Genomic DNA, 13270 nt, shown 5'->3' with positions numbered 1-13270 from the left:
AAGACCGTCAGACTCTGGTATGTACAGTTTGAAGACAGTCACACTCTGGTGTGTACAGTCTGAAGACCGTCAGACTCTGGTGTATACAGTCTGAAGACCGTCAGACTCTGGTGTGTAAAGTATGAAGACAGTCAGACTCTGGTGTGTACAGTCTGAAGATTGTCAGACTCTGGTGTGTACAGTCTAAAGACCGTCAGACTCTGGTGTGTACAGTCTGAAGACCGTCAGACTCTGGTATGTACAGTTTGAAGACAGTCACACTCTGGTGTGTACAGTCTGAAGACCGTCAGACTCTGGTGTATACAGTCTGAAGACTGCCAGACTCTGGTATGTACAGTCAGAAGATTGTCAGACTCTGGTGTGTACAGTCTGAAGACCGTCAGACTCTGGTGTGTACAGTATGAAGACCGTCAGACTCTGGTGTGTACAGTCTAAAGACCGTCAGACTCTGGTGTGTACAGTATGAAGACAGTTAGACTCTGGTGTATACAGTCTGAAGACCGTCAGACTCTGGTGTGTACAGTCTGAAGACCGTCAGACTCTGGTGTGTACAGTATGAAGACAGTCAGACTCTGGTGTGTACAGTCTGAAGACTGTCAGACTCTGGTATGTACAGTTTGAAGACAGTCACACTCTGGTGTGTACAGTCTGAAGACCGTCAGACTCTGGTGTATACAGTCTGAAGACTGCCAGACTCTGGTATGTACAGTCAGAAGATTGTCAGACTCTGGTGTGTACAGTCTGAAGACCGTCAGACTCTGGTGTGTACCGTCAGACTCTGGCCTGTCTGTAGCGGTGTGTACTAGGATTGTAAGGCAAACAAGCTGTATAGGGGCCACAGTTGAACTGAAACGGACTGGGGCTCAAACAAACATGACAAATACGGCTTTAATAAATTTACATAGCACAAGTGAGTCTTACATTTGCTATGTGTGGTGATATTAACACAAGTGGTGTCACTTATGTTTTCCTTCACTTCATAGGGGCTTGCAAGAAAGACCCCACTACTGGCAGTCAACACACAACACACGCCAACACACAACACACGCCAACATGCCAATCACGGGGTTGAAATGAACGAGCTGCCTTTTTGAATCAATCTCGTCTTCACTGATTTTTGCACTGGTAAAGCTCGTTTAGCCAATCAAAACTCACCATCATCGTTTTCTTGGTGGGGTGTGTTGGGTTCCTACCACAGAGTCCTTGTTCAACAGAAACGTCCCAGACAAATCTAACACAACACACACAACACACAAGATCACACACATCACACACCACATCACACATCACACACACACACAACACACACCACATCACACACACAACACACACCACATCACACACACAACACACACCACATCACACCCATCACACACATTACACACAACATCACACACAACACACACCACATCACACACAACATCACACACATCACACACAACACACACCACATCACACACATCACACATCACATCACACACAACATCAAACACCACATCACACACCACATCACACACCACATCACACACAACATCACACACCACAATACACAACATCACACCACATCACACACCACATCACACACAACATCACACACACATCACACACACATCACACACATCATGCACCACATCACACACAACATCACACACAACATCACACACCACATCACACACAACATCACACACATCATGCACCACATCTCACTCAACATCACACACCACATCACACACAACATCACACACAACACACCACATCACACACAAAATCACACACATCACACCACATCACACACATCATCACGCACCACATCACACACAACATCACACACCACATCACACACAATATCACACACACCACATCACACACCACATCACACACAACATCACACACCACATCACACACCACATCACAGACAACATCAAACACAACATCACACACATCACACAGCACATCACACAGCACATCACACACCACAATACACATCACACACATCACATCACACACCACATCACACACATCACACCACATCACACACATCACACACCACATCACACACCACAATACACAACATCACACACATCATCATGCACCACATCTCACACACATCACACACCACATCACACACCACATCACACACAACATCACCACACAACACACCACATCACACACATCACACCACATCACACACATCATCACGCACCACATCACACACAACACACACACCACATCACACACAATATCACACACACCACATCACACACCACAACACACACAACATCACACACCACATCACACACCACATCACACAACATCACACACAACATCACACACATCTCACCAGACCAGTGTCGATGTCAGTGTGCAGCCATACTGCATAAAGACCCTAGTCCCAACATCTCACACCAACACACTCCTAGTCCCATATATCACACCAACACACTCCTAGTCCCACATCTCACACCAACACACCCCTAGTCCCACATCTCACACCAACACACTCCTAGTCCCACATCTCACACCAACACACCACTAGTCCCACACCTCACACCAACACACCACTAGTCCCACTCTCACACCAGCACACTCCTAGTACCACATCTAACACCAACACACCCCTATTCAGTCCCACCAGGATTTCGCGGGCCTTTTTTGTGATTGTTGCGGGCTAAAATGTTTGATGTTGCGGGTTTTTCAAAAAAATTGCGATGGAAGTTGCGGTGTGTTTTTGCTTTTTGTGAGTACATTGCAATAGGGAGTAAATGTTGTATGGTTTCCTCTATTTAGTAGTCCATTTTAATTATCTATTTACCTATTTATTCAGGGTTGCCAACTTTTCAAGATCGCTTGGAGTGAGATTTGAACCTGGAGGGGGGTGGCGAACATTAATTGTTGACGGGGGGGGGGGGGGGGGGGGGGGGGGGGGGGGGGGTTAGCGAACGTAAGTTGTTACCGGGCGGCCCTGTAAAATGGACACAAAATTAAGTATTATATCGAGATCGATCGCCAGTGGGTTGGCGCCAGAGTGAACCTAGTAACTCATAGATATGGATCAGAGATAAATAAACTTTATCTCTGACTTTAAACTTTATCTCAGTTTAAAGTTTAAACTCAGACCCTCGCCGCTTGCGTGCGTTGCAGTGACTTCGCGGGGCTACCGTTGCATTGTGGGGAATGTAGTGTTTGTGCGTGCAAAACACCATCGGGCGGCTGTGGCCTGCGGGCCGGTTCTAATAGTAATTAAATATCATCCAGGGCGCCATAGATAATCAATTCGCGGGCCGAATCGGGCCGCCCTGAATTTGCGGTGTTTGCTTGAAGTTGCGTTGAAGTTGCAAATCGCAACATCGCGACTTTCTGGAGGTGTCTGCCTATTACCACATCTCACACCACACACCAAGTACCTGAAATTCTGCCAGTATGCCTCTGCTACCACCTCATTAGTATGGAGAACCACATCCTTAACCATATCATAGGCCCATACTCATCATAGTCCATACTCAACATACTCCATACTCAACACAGTCCATACTCATCATAGTCCATACTCATCATAGTCCATACTCAACACAGTCCATACTCAACAACAGTCCATACTCATCATAGTCCATATTCAACACTCCTCGCTCAGAGCCGAACAACTCCTCCTGGCATTCCCGATCAATTCGGACTGCAATAGGACCAGAACTCCTTCGGCCACTTTAACGTGGTATCGATGTACTCAAAGAGAGAGAGAGAGAGGGTGGGGGGCAGTCAAGCATCTAAATGAGCAAATATCTAATTGCCATAAGACATAGCTGATTGGATGAGCTCATTAATGAAGGCCTCATTAACGAGAGTGGGTGGTGCTTCAAGTTAATGCCATGTCCCCCATGGGTGATAGTGGCATCACAAGTCTGGCCGAAAATGGAGCGTGATGCAGTAATGAGAGATAAGAGAGGAGATGAGGGGTTTGACCGCGGTGGGAGGAGGGGCGAGTCCCAGGCACAGCAGGCTCTTACGTACACGTCTCCTACTCCTGCCCAGCACATCTGGAGGAGATCGCTTGCTTTCTCTTTGTCTATTTTGTACATCACAAACTGTCTTATTTGGACAGATCTCACAGTTCTTTATGGAGCATGAAAAGTTCACATCTTGTCACACTGTCTGCACACACACACACAGGCAGAAGTTTTTTTCCCCATGTCAGTAAAAGGAGTCTTATGATGCCTGTTTGTTGCTAGCTGGTCTAATGGTGTATAAATCCAAAGGTCAGTCACTGTGTGCCAACGATTGCTCACAGGAGTGGAGCAAATGGGTTGAAGGGGAGAATGGTTCGCCAACCACGACGCAGTGCATTATGGGGCGGGAGGGTCCTATAGGCAAGAGACCAGGAACACAGTGTCCTTTACGGAGGTGGGGGGACACACTTAGTGACACCTGTCATGGCAGGAAGGGTGTGGGACTGACACAGAGACGGTAGGAAGGACAACAGAACAAGGTGAGTGGGTGTGTACTAGGCCTGGGACATGAGACAGCATCTGTTTGGAGGACAGATCTAGACTCAGGACATGGGGCAGCATCTTATTGGAGTACAGTTCTAGACTCAGGACATGAGACAGCATCTGTTTGAAGGACAGATCTAGACTCAGGACATATGAGACAGCATCTGTTTGAAGGACAGATCTAGACTCAGGACATGAGACAGCATCTATTTGAAGGGCAGATCTTGGCTTGTCACATGCAGAACTAAACTGTACTTAGTGTATTGCTTTTTATTAAAGGTAACAGTAAAACATTCCTTGCATGATATAAAAATGCTTTAGAATACAGCCAGATTATGCATTTGCACAAATTGAAAGAATGGTCAAATTAATATCCTAATCTGTGAATGAGTTAGTCACCGTGCAGACATTATTCACAGTTGCTGAAATTACACACGCTAAGAGTTTCGAAATGTGCTAATTGCTTTCATGAGTTTGGCCCTGAGGGATGTGTTAAACTCTGGCGTGTGCACCCAACTGGGTGCTGGTGCATCACAGGCTGCAGGGCCAGTGAGGCTTCTCACAGATGTGTGTTTATTTGCCCCCTCTCCCTGACTCAGGTCATGAAGACCTGCTTTAACAGCACCATTGAGTCAGTGTTAGAGGAGGGAGAATGTTGAAGTCTAGGAAGTAGTGAGCTGTCAACACTGAGAATGGGAACTCCCTGTTATGTCATATAGAACTGCCTTACTCATGAGAGAGAGAGTGTGTAAGAGAGAGAGGGAGTGACAGAGAGAGAGAAAGAAACAGAGAGACAGACAAAGAGAGAGACAGAGAGCTTTTCAGACTCTTAGTTTTAGCATCCATGCTTGTTTGTTCCATAAATCCCTCCTGTTCCGCCCTTTACCCTGTTACGCCCTTTACCCTGTTACGCCCTTTATCCTGTTATGCCCTTTACCCTGTTACACCCTTTATCCGGTTACACCCTTTACCCTGTTACGCCCTTTACCCTGGCACACCCAGGTTCCTGTGCTGCCTGGTGAGTAGTGGGTTTACCTGCTCATCCTGAACACTTTCATCTGAGCTTCTGAAGCAGGTAAACTGAAAGAGTTGAATGGGCCATGACCATGGGTACTGCATTCTACACATGGAGCTGCATTCAACCTGATTAGTTTAGCTAATTCCTCTGCATCTGGGTCAGAGGTAATTGGTAGGCTCCTTGACCCTTTCACCTTGTAGTTTCTCTTGTACTTATTGACCTCTGTGATTATTAATTCATTACTTGAGACTATGTCTTGGTGGCCAGGAGTTTCTAAGAGTTATGAGGTCAATTACTGGCCGTGCGTATGTAGAATTTAGATACATTTAGTATGTAGTATGTAGATGCATGTAGTATGTAATATGGAGGTGCATGTAGTATGTAGTATGTAGATGCATGTAGTATGTAGTCTGTGTATGTAGATCTCGCTTGGTGGCCTCCCACTAAAACCTCCATGAAGTTCTCAAAAGCCATGTGAGTTTGTGTATATGTGTGTGTGTTTTTGTGTGTGTGTTTTTGTGCATTTGTTTACTGGCAGAGTGTTTTGTTGATCTTATTTTTTGTTTACCAGCCCCCAGGTGGCATCACATCCACTCTGACTCTCACCTGAATGCTAGCGCCACCTCTGGTAAGAGCTGGTATCACTGGTAGCTTCACCGCCTGTGCGAGGTTCCAGCAGGAGGACTTTGTGTTTTATTGATTTATAAATGCCACTCTGAATTAGGGATGAGAGTGGTTAAAATGGCAGGTAAGTAGCTGTCTGAGTGGCTGAAGATGTCATTAACTGTCCTGCTGGGTGGAGCTCCTGACGGGGGTCTCGGTGGTGATGGGGGTGTCCCTCCACCTGTAGTGCAACTGACTCTTTGAAAAGTGACATCAGCTAAAAGATGGAAGTCTTCATTACTAGCATTACTAATGAGGGCTTATGACTGCCTGCTGTTCCTTGCAGAAATCACAGAAATCTACACATAATCACTACTAATGATCTCGTACAAAATATGGTAATTAAAAGTTTGTGTTCAACTCTGTCCTTAGCAGGTCGACTATATTTAACTGTGATTTGTTTATAAAAGCCGGTTGGACCTGCTGCCTGGCAGGCATTACACTCTGGACACTCCCACAGACAGCAGCCACAGGGGCAGATAAACTGTGGCCCCTCAGGCGTATGGATGTTTGATGAGGGTTAAACTTTAAAATAAACACCGGGGTAAGGTTATTTAAGAGATCAGACTGAATTTCCTTTAAACCTGCCCTTAGAACATTTTGTTCATTTTGTAGCATTAAAACCTTGCAGGCATTTGGCATCTGACCCTGGAGCAAACGGATCCACAGTCTACCGGCAGCGGCAATGATAGCTGCGTGGAGCGAGGCTGATCTGAAGTCAGTGTTTAAGCAGAGGCTTGTTAAAGGGGGTGTCACCCGTGCTTTGCTGCCCCTGGGCAGGCAGAATTGAAATTCCGTCAGAGAAAAGGGAAGGAAAGAAATGAGAGAGAGAGTGGGGAAGAGAGAGAAAGAGAAAAAGAGAGAGAGAGAAAATGGGTAGAGAAAAATAGATCAATATTTAATTTTCTCTCCAGGTGATATGTTCAAGAGCTAATCAGCAGAGACTGGAAAGTTGACACCTGGAATGTCAATTAGACAGTGGAGTCTGCGCTCTCATCTCTTCATCTGTCTCTCTCTCCTCTCCTTCGTCCCCCTGCACACCGCTCTATCCATCCCCAAGGTCACCCATTCAATCCCAGAATTTCAAAGGTCAAACAAACACTGATTTTGTGTGTGTGCCAAAGACTCCACCCACACCCTCCCCACTGTGGATGTAGTGGTCTGTGATTGGTTCTGGGATCTCACCTGTGATTGGTGGAGGAGGTAAGACCCTGGCAGACAGCTCACTGACTCACTGAACCGAGAGGGCCACATTACCCTGTAAAACTGGACCAAGACACACACACACACACACACACACACCCTTTGACAGTGTTTAAAACCTGCCACCATGTTCACACCCCGAGCAGCACACAGTTATTAAGTACTCAAAATGTTGTGACTGGAACAAATGCATCACAATTAAATCCCACAGAGGAGACTCAAAATATCATATATACACACACACACATACACACACTCACACACACACACACACATATATATATATATATATATATATATATATATATATATATATATATATTATATATATAATATATATATATATATATATATATATATACACACACACACACAGTGGCACCAGGGATATGTCCAAAGCAGCCCCTCCTTAGACAGGAATACATCTCTTTAACCAGGAGAGGTGTCTTTCAAAGATCTTAACTGGAGTAAACATAAATAAATAATAATAAAAAATTCTAACAGATGCAGTTACAGTGGACCACAGGACTCTTTATAATTAGCTTCTCCCCCCCCCCTCTCTCACTCCCCCCCCCCTCCCTCTTTATGTGGGTAACACATTCAGTCTCTCACTGTGTTTGTGGTCAGGAGGAGTTCAGCCTAATTAATAATGACAGCAGATAGATATCCAGCCTGAGGTACAAAAGCCAAATTCACACACGCAGTCATGCACGTAGATGAGCACTACACACACACACACACACACACACACACACACACACACACACACACACGTTTGAGACTGCAGTAACCTATGTTTAGTGATGTCATCTTCACAAGCGTCCTCCGGTTAGCTTGTTATTGCCACGGACGTTTGCTAATGATAACAAGCAGGAGAAGTGATGAAGATAATGAGGAAGATACGGAGGCCAGTTTGAGCGGAACACCTCATCTAACCCGACGCAGCTTGGGCGTTCTGGCCCGGTACACAGTGTTGGGCTGTCAGGGAGACAGAAAGAACCGGTGCTTTTATAATCCCAATAAAGCAAAGTGTGGTAGATGTGCAGTATGCACTGGTTGTCTAGAAGTTGATCACTAATGAGAGCTTCATTATTGGCTCAGAGGCCCGTCACTGACACCACACGCTGATTTCACCTGAGACGTTTGGGCCAATTAGTGAAACCAAGATGGAGTCTCTTCAACTCAACACGCTCCTTCAGTCTCTCTGAAACATCGTAAGAGTGTTTCACTGTTTCTCCCTCTAATGCCCTGGATTCATTCTTTTGTTTATCATTTATTCCCTCATTGTTTATGTTGTCCATAAACACACTCTTTCTCTCTCTCTCTGTCTATCACTCTCTCCCTCTCTCCCTCTCTCTCTTTTACTAAGTCTACACTAGCTGCTGGAATATGGCCTACCCCTCTGGCAGATGAGGTGCAGAATAGGAATAGACAGAGACAGATTACACACATCTGACATGCTCCATCACTCCTCTCTCCATCACTCCTCTCTCTATCACTCTTCCCTCCTTCACTCCTCTCCATCACTCCTCTCTCCTTCACTCTTCTATCTATCACTCCTCTATCTGTCACTCCTCTCCATCACTCCTCTCTCTATCACTCCTCTCTCACTCTTCTCTCCTTCACTCCTCTCCATCACTCTTCTATCTATCACTCCTCTATCTGTCACTCCTCTCCATCACTCCTCTTTCTATCACTCCTCTCTCCATCACTCTTCTCTCCTTCACTCCTCTATCACTCCTCTCTCCATCACTCCTCTATCTATCACTCCTCTATCTATCACTTCTCTCTCCATCACTCCTCTATCTGTCACTCCTCTCTCCATCACTCCTCTCTCCTTCACTCCTCTATCACTCCTCTCTCCATCACTCCTCTATCTATCACTCCTCTATCTATCACTTCTCTCTCCATCACTCCTCTATCTGTCACTCCTCTCTCCTTCACTCCTCTATCACTCCTCTCTCCATCACTCCTCTCTCCGTCACTCCTCTCTCCTTCACTCCTCTATCTATCATTCATCTCTCCATCACTCCTCACTCCTTCACTCCTCTCTCCTTCACTCCTCTATCACTCCTCTCTCCATCACTCCTCTCTCCGTCACTCCTCTCTCCTTCACTCCTCTATCTATCATTCATCTCTCCATCACTCCTCACTCCTTCACTCCTCTCTCCTTCACTCCTCTATCACTCCTCTCTCCATCACTCTTCTATCACTCCTCTCTCCTTCACTCCTCTCTCCTTCAGCCCATACCAGCCCCTCATCCCCTTTTGATTATTATTAACTTCTGGGATTTGTGTAGCATGTTGCTTCAGTTTTCTGTATCTCAACCTGTTCTGAAACATCAGTTGCCTCTGATCATGGACTATAAAACAGGCCCGTTCATCTGGATTAGGCAGGAACAACTGATACAATAGTTTACACCTCCATTTGTTCATCTGCCCTATGTACGCCACCTTCTGTTGTAGTAGGTTAGTGAATGCAATGAGAGAGACTCTCCAGATACAGAGACACACAGTCCAGATACACAGAGACACTCCAGAGACACACTCCAGACAGAGAGATTCCAGACACACACAGAGACACTCCAGAGACACACTCCAGACAGAGAGATTCCAGACATACACAGAGACTCTCCAGACACATAGTGACTCCAGATACTCAAATAGAGAGACCCTCTAGATACAGGAATTATCTAGACACAGACACACTCCAGACACACTCCAGACACAGCCCCATGACAGAACATAGCTGAAAAGCAAGAAATAGTACCAAACACCTGTTTTTTATGTATGTCTTTAAATTAGAGAATAAAGACATGTGTGGCTTCAAACTAGAGAATAAAGCTCCCTCCCACTCTCTCTCCTTCCCTCCCTCTCTCTCTCCTCTCTCCCTCTGTGCATGTACTTCTACAGTAGAGAATAAAGGCCTGTCTCTCTCTCTCTCTCCCTGTCTCACACCTCTCCCTGAGTCACGAGTCCTGTTTCTCCCTACCTTGACACCAGAAATCATTACAGTTATGTTTGATGGTTTATTTAGTTATACTTTTGGTACTGGTACAGAGAATGTGTGTGTGTGCGTGCGTGCGTGCTACACACACACACACACACACACACACACACACACACGTTTGAGACTGCAGTAACCTATGTTTAGTGATGTCATCTTCACAAGCGTCCTCCGGTTAGCTTGTTATTGCCACGGACGTTTGCTAATGATAACAAGCAGGAGAAGTGATGAAGATAATGAGGAAGATACGGAGGCCAGTTTGAGCGGAACACCTCATCTAACCCGACGCAGCTTGGGCGTTCTGGCCCGGTACACAGTGTTGGGCTGTCAGGGAGACAGAAAGAACCGGTGCTTTTATAATCCCAATAAAGCAAAGTGTGGTAGATGTGCAGTATGCACTGGTTGTCTAGAAGTTGATCACTAATGAGAGCTTCATTATTGGCTCAGAGGCCCGTCACTGACACCACACGCTGATTTCACCTGAGACGTTTGGGCCAATTAGTGAAACCAAGATGGAGTCTCTTCAACTCAACACGCTCCTTCAGTCTCTCTGAAACATCGTAAGAGTGTTTCACTGTTTCTCCCTCTAATGCCCTGGATTCATTCTTTTGTTTATCATTTATTCCCTCATTGTTTATGTTGTCCATAAACACACTCTTTCTCTCTCTCTCTGTCTATCACTCTCTCCCTCTCTCCCTCTCTCTCTTTTACTAAGTCTACACTAGCTGCTGGAATATGGCCTACCCCTCTGGCAGATGAGGTGCAGAATAGGAATAGACAGAGACAGATTACACACATCTGACATGCTCCATCACTCCTCTCTCCATCACTCCTCTCTCTATCACTCTTCCCTCCTTCACTCCTCTCCATCACTCCTCTCTCCTTCACTCTTCTATCTATCACTCCTCTATCTGTCACTCCTCTCCATCACTCCTCTCTCTATCACTCCTCTCTCACTCTTCTCTCCTTCACTCCTCTCCATCACTCTTCTATCTATCACTCCTCTATCTGTCACTCCTCTCCATCACTCCTCTTTCTATCACTCCTCTCTCCATCACTCTTCTCTCCTTCACTCCTCTATCACTCCTCTCTCCATCACTCCTCTATCTATCACTCCTCTATCTATCACTTCTCTCTCCATCACTCCTCTATCTGTCACTCCTCTCTCCATCACTCCTCTCTCCTTCACTCCTCTATCACTCCTCTCTCCATCACTCCTCTATCTATCACTCCTCTATCTATCACTTCTCACTCCATCACTCCTCTATCTGTCACTCCTCTCTCCTTCACTCCTCTATCACTCCTCTCTCCATCACTCCTCTCTCCGTCACTCCTCTCTCCTTCACTCCTCTATCTATCATTCATCTCTCCATCACTCCTCACTCCTTCACTCCTCTCTCCTTCACTCCTCTATCACTCCTCTCTCCATCACTCCTCTCTCCGTCACTCCTCTCTCCTTCACTCCTCTATCTATCATTCATCTCTCCATCACTCCTCACTCCTTCACTCCTCTCTCCTTCACTCCTCTATCACTCCTCTCTCCATCACTCTTCTATCACTCCTCTCTCCTTCACTCCTCTCTCCTTCAGCCCATACCAGCCCCTCATCCCCTTTTGATTATTATTAACTTCTGGGATTTGTGTAGCATGTTGCTTCAGTTTTCTGTATCTCAACCTGTTCTGAAACATCAGTTGCCTCTGATCATGGACTATAAAACAGGCCCGTTCATCTGGATTAGGCAGGAACAACTGATACAATAGTTTACACCTCCATTTGTTCATCTGCCCTATGTACGCCACCTTCTGTTGTAGTAGGTTAGTGAATGCAATGAGAGAGACTCTCCAGATACAGAGACACACAGTCCAGATACACAGAGACACTCCAGAGACACACTCCAGACAGAGAGATTCCAGACACACACAGAGACACTCCAGAGACACACTCCAGACAGAGAGATTCCAGACATACACAGAGACTCTCCAGACACATAGTGACTCCAGATACTCAAATAGAGAGACCCTCTAGATACAGGAATTATCTAGACACAGACACACTCCAGACACACTCCAGACACAGCCCCATGACAGAACATAGCTGAAAAGCAAGAAATAGTACCAAACACCTGTTTTTTATGTATGTCTTTAAATTAGAGAATAAAGACATGTGTGGCTTCAAACTAGAGAATAAAGCTCCCTCCCACTCTCTCTCCTTCCCTCCCACTCTCTCTCTCCCTCCCTCCCTCCCTCCCTCTCTCTCTCCTCTCTCCCTCTGTGCATGTACTTCTACAGTAGAGAATAAAGGCCTGTCTCTCTCTCTCTCTCCCTGTCTCACACCTCTCCCTGAGTCACGAGTCCTGTTTCTCCCTACCTTGACACCAGAAATCATTACAGTTATGTTTGATGGTTTATTTAGTTATACTTTTGGTACTGGTACAGAGAATGTGTGTGTGTGCGTGCGTGCGTGCGTGCGTGTGTGTGTGTGTGTGTGTGTGTGTGTGCGTGTGCGTGTTTGCCATGCTTGCTACTAAATGTATATTTCACATGACATATGAGTGGTAAATGTATATAAAAAGATTTGTGGTAAAAATTTAGACATGTTCAATAGCAAAACGTGAAGAAACGGCACCAGCAGAACGGGCTGAACATCTACCTGGAAGTGTGTAGCAGTGAGAGTACAGAGACCCGTTTACCAGAACACAAGCAGAACGGATCTGCTGAGATCTCCAGCACTGACGCCCTCTTAACGAGGAGTGTGTGGCTGTCAGCCAGTGTGTGATGATCTGTTTCCTGGTCATTATGGAGGAAAGAGAGGAAGTGCAACCTGCTCCAGCAAAATCAATAGACCCCGCAGTCATGAGGAGGAGGAGGAGGAAGAAGAGGAGCTTGAAATGTCAGCA

The sequence above is a fragment of the Brachyhypopomus gauderio genome, chromosome 1, assembly GCF_052324685.1.
Source record: "Brachyhypopomus gauderio isolate BG-103 chromosome 1, BGAUD_0.2, whole genome shotgun sequence".
In the NCBI taxonomy this organism is placed as follows: Eukaryota; Metazoa; Chordata; class Actinopteri; order Gymnotiformes; family Hypopomidae; genus Brachyhypopomus; species Brachyhypopomus gauderio.
Note: the sequence above shows the minus strand (reverse complement) of the source record.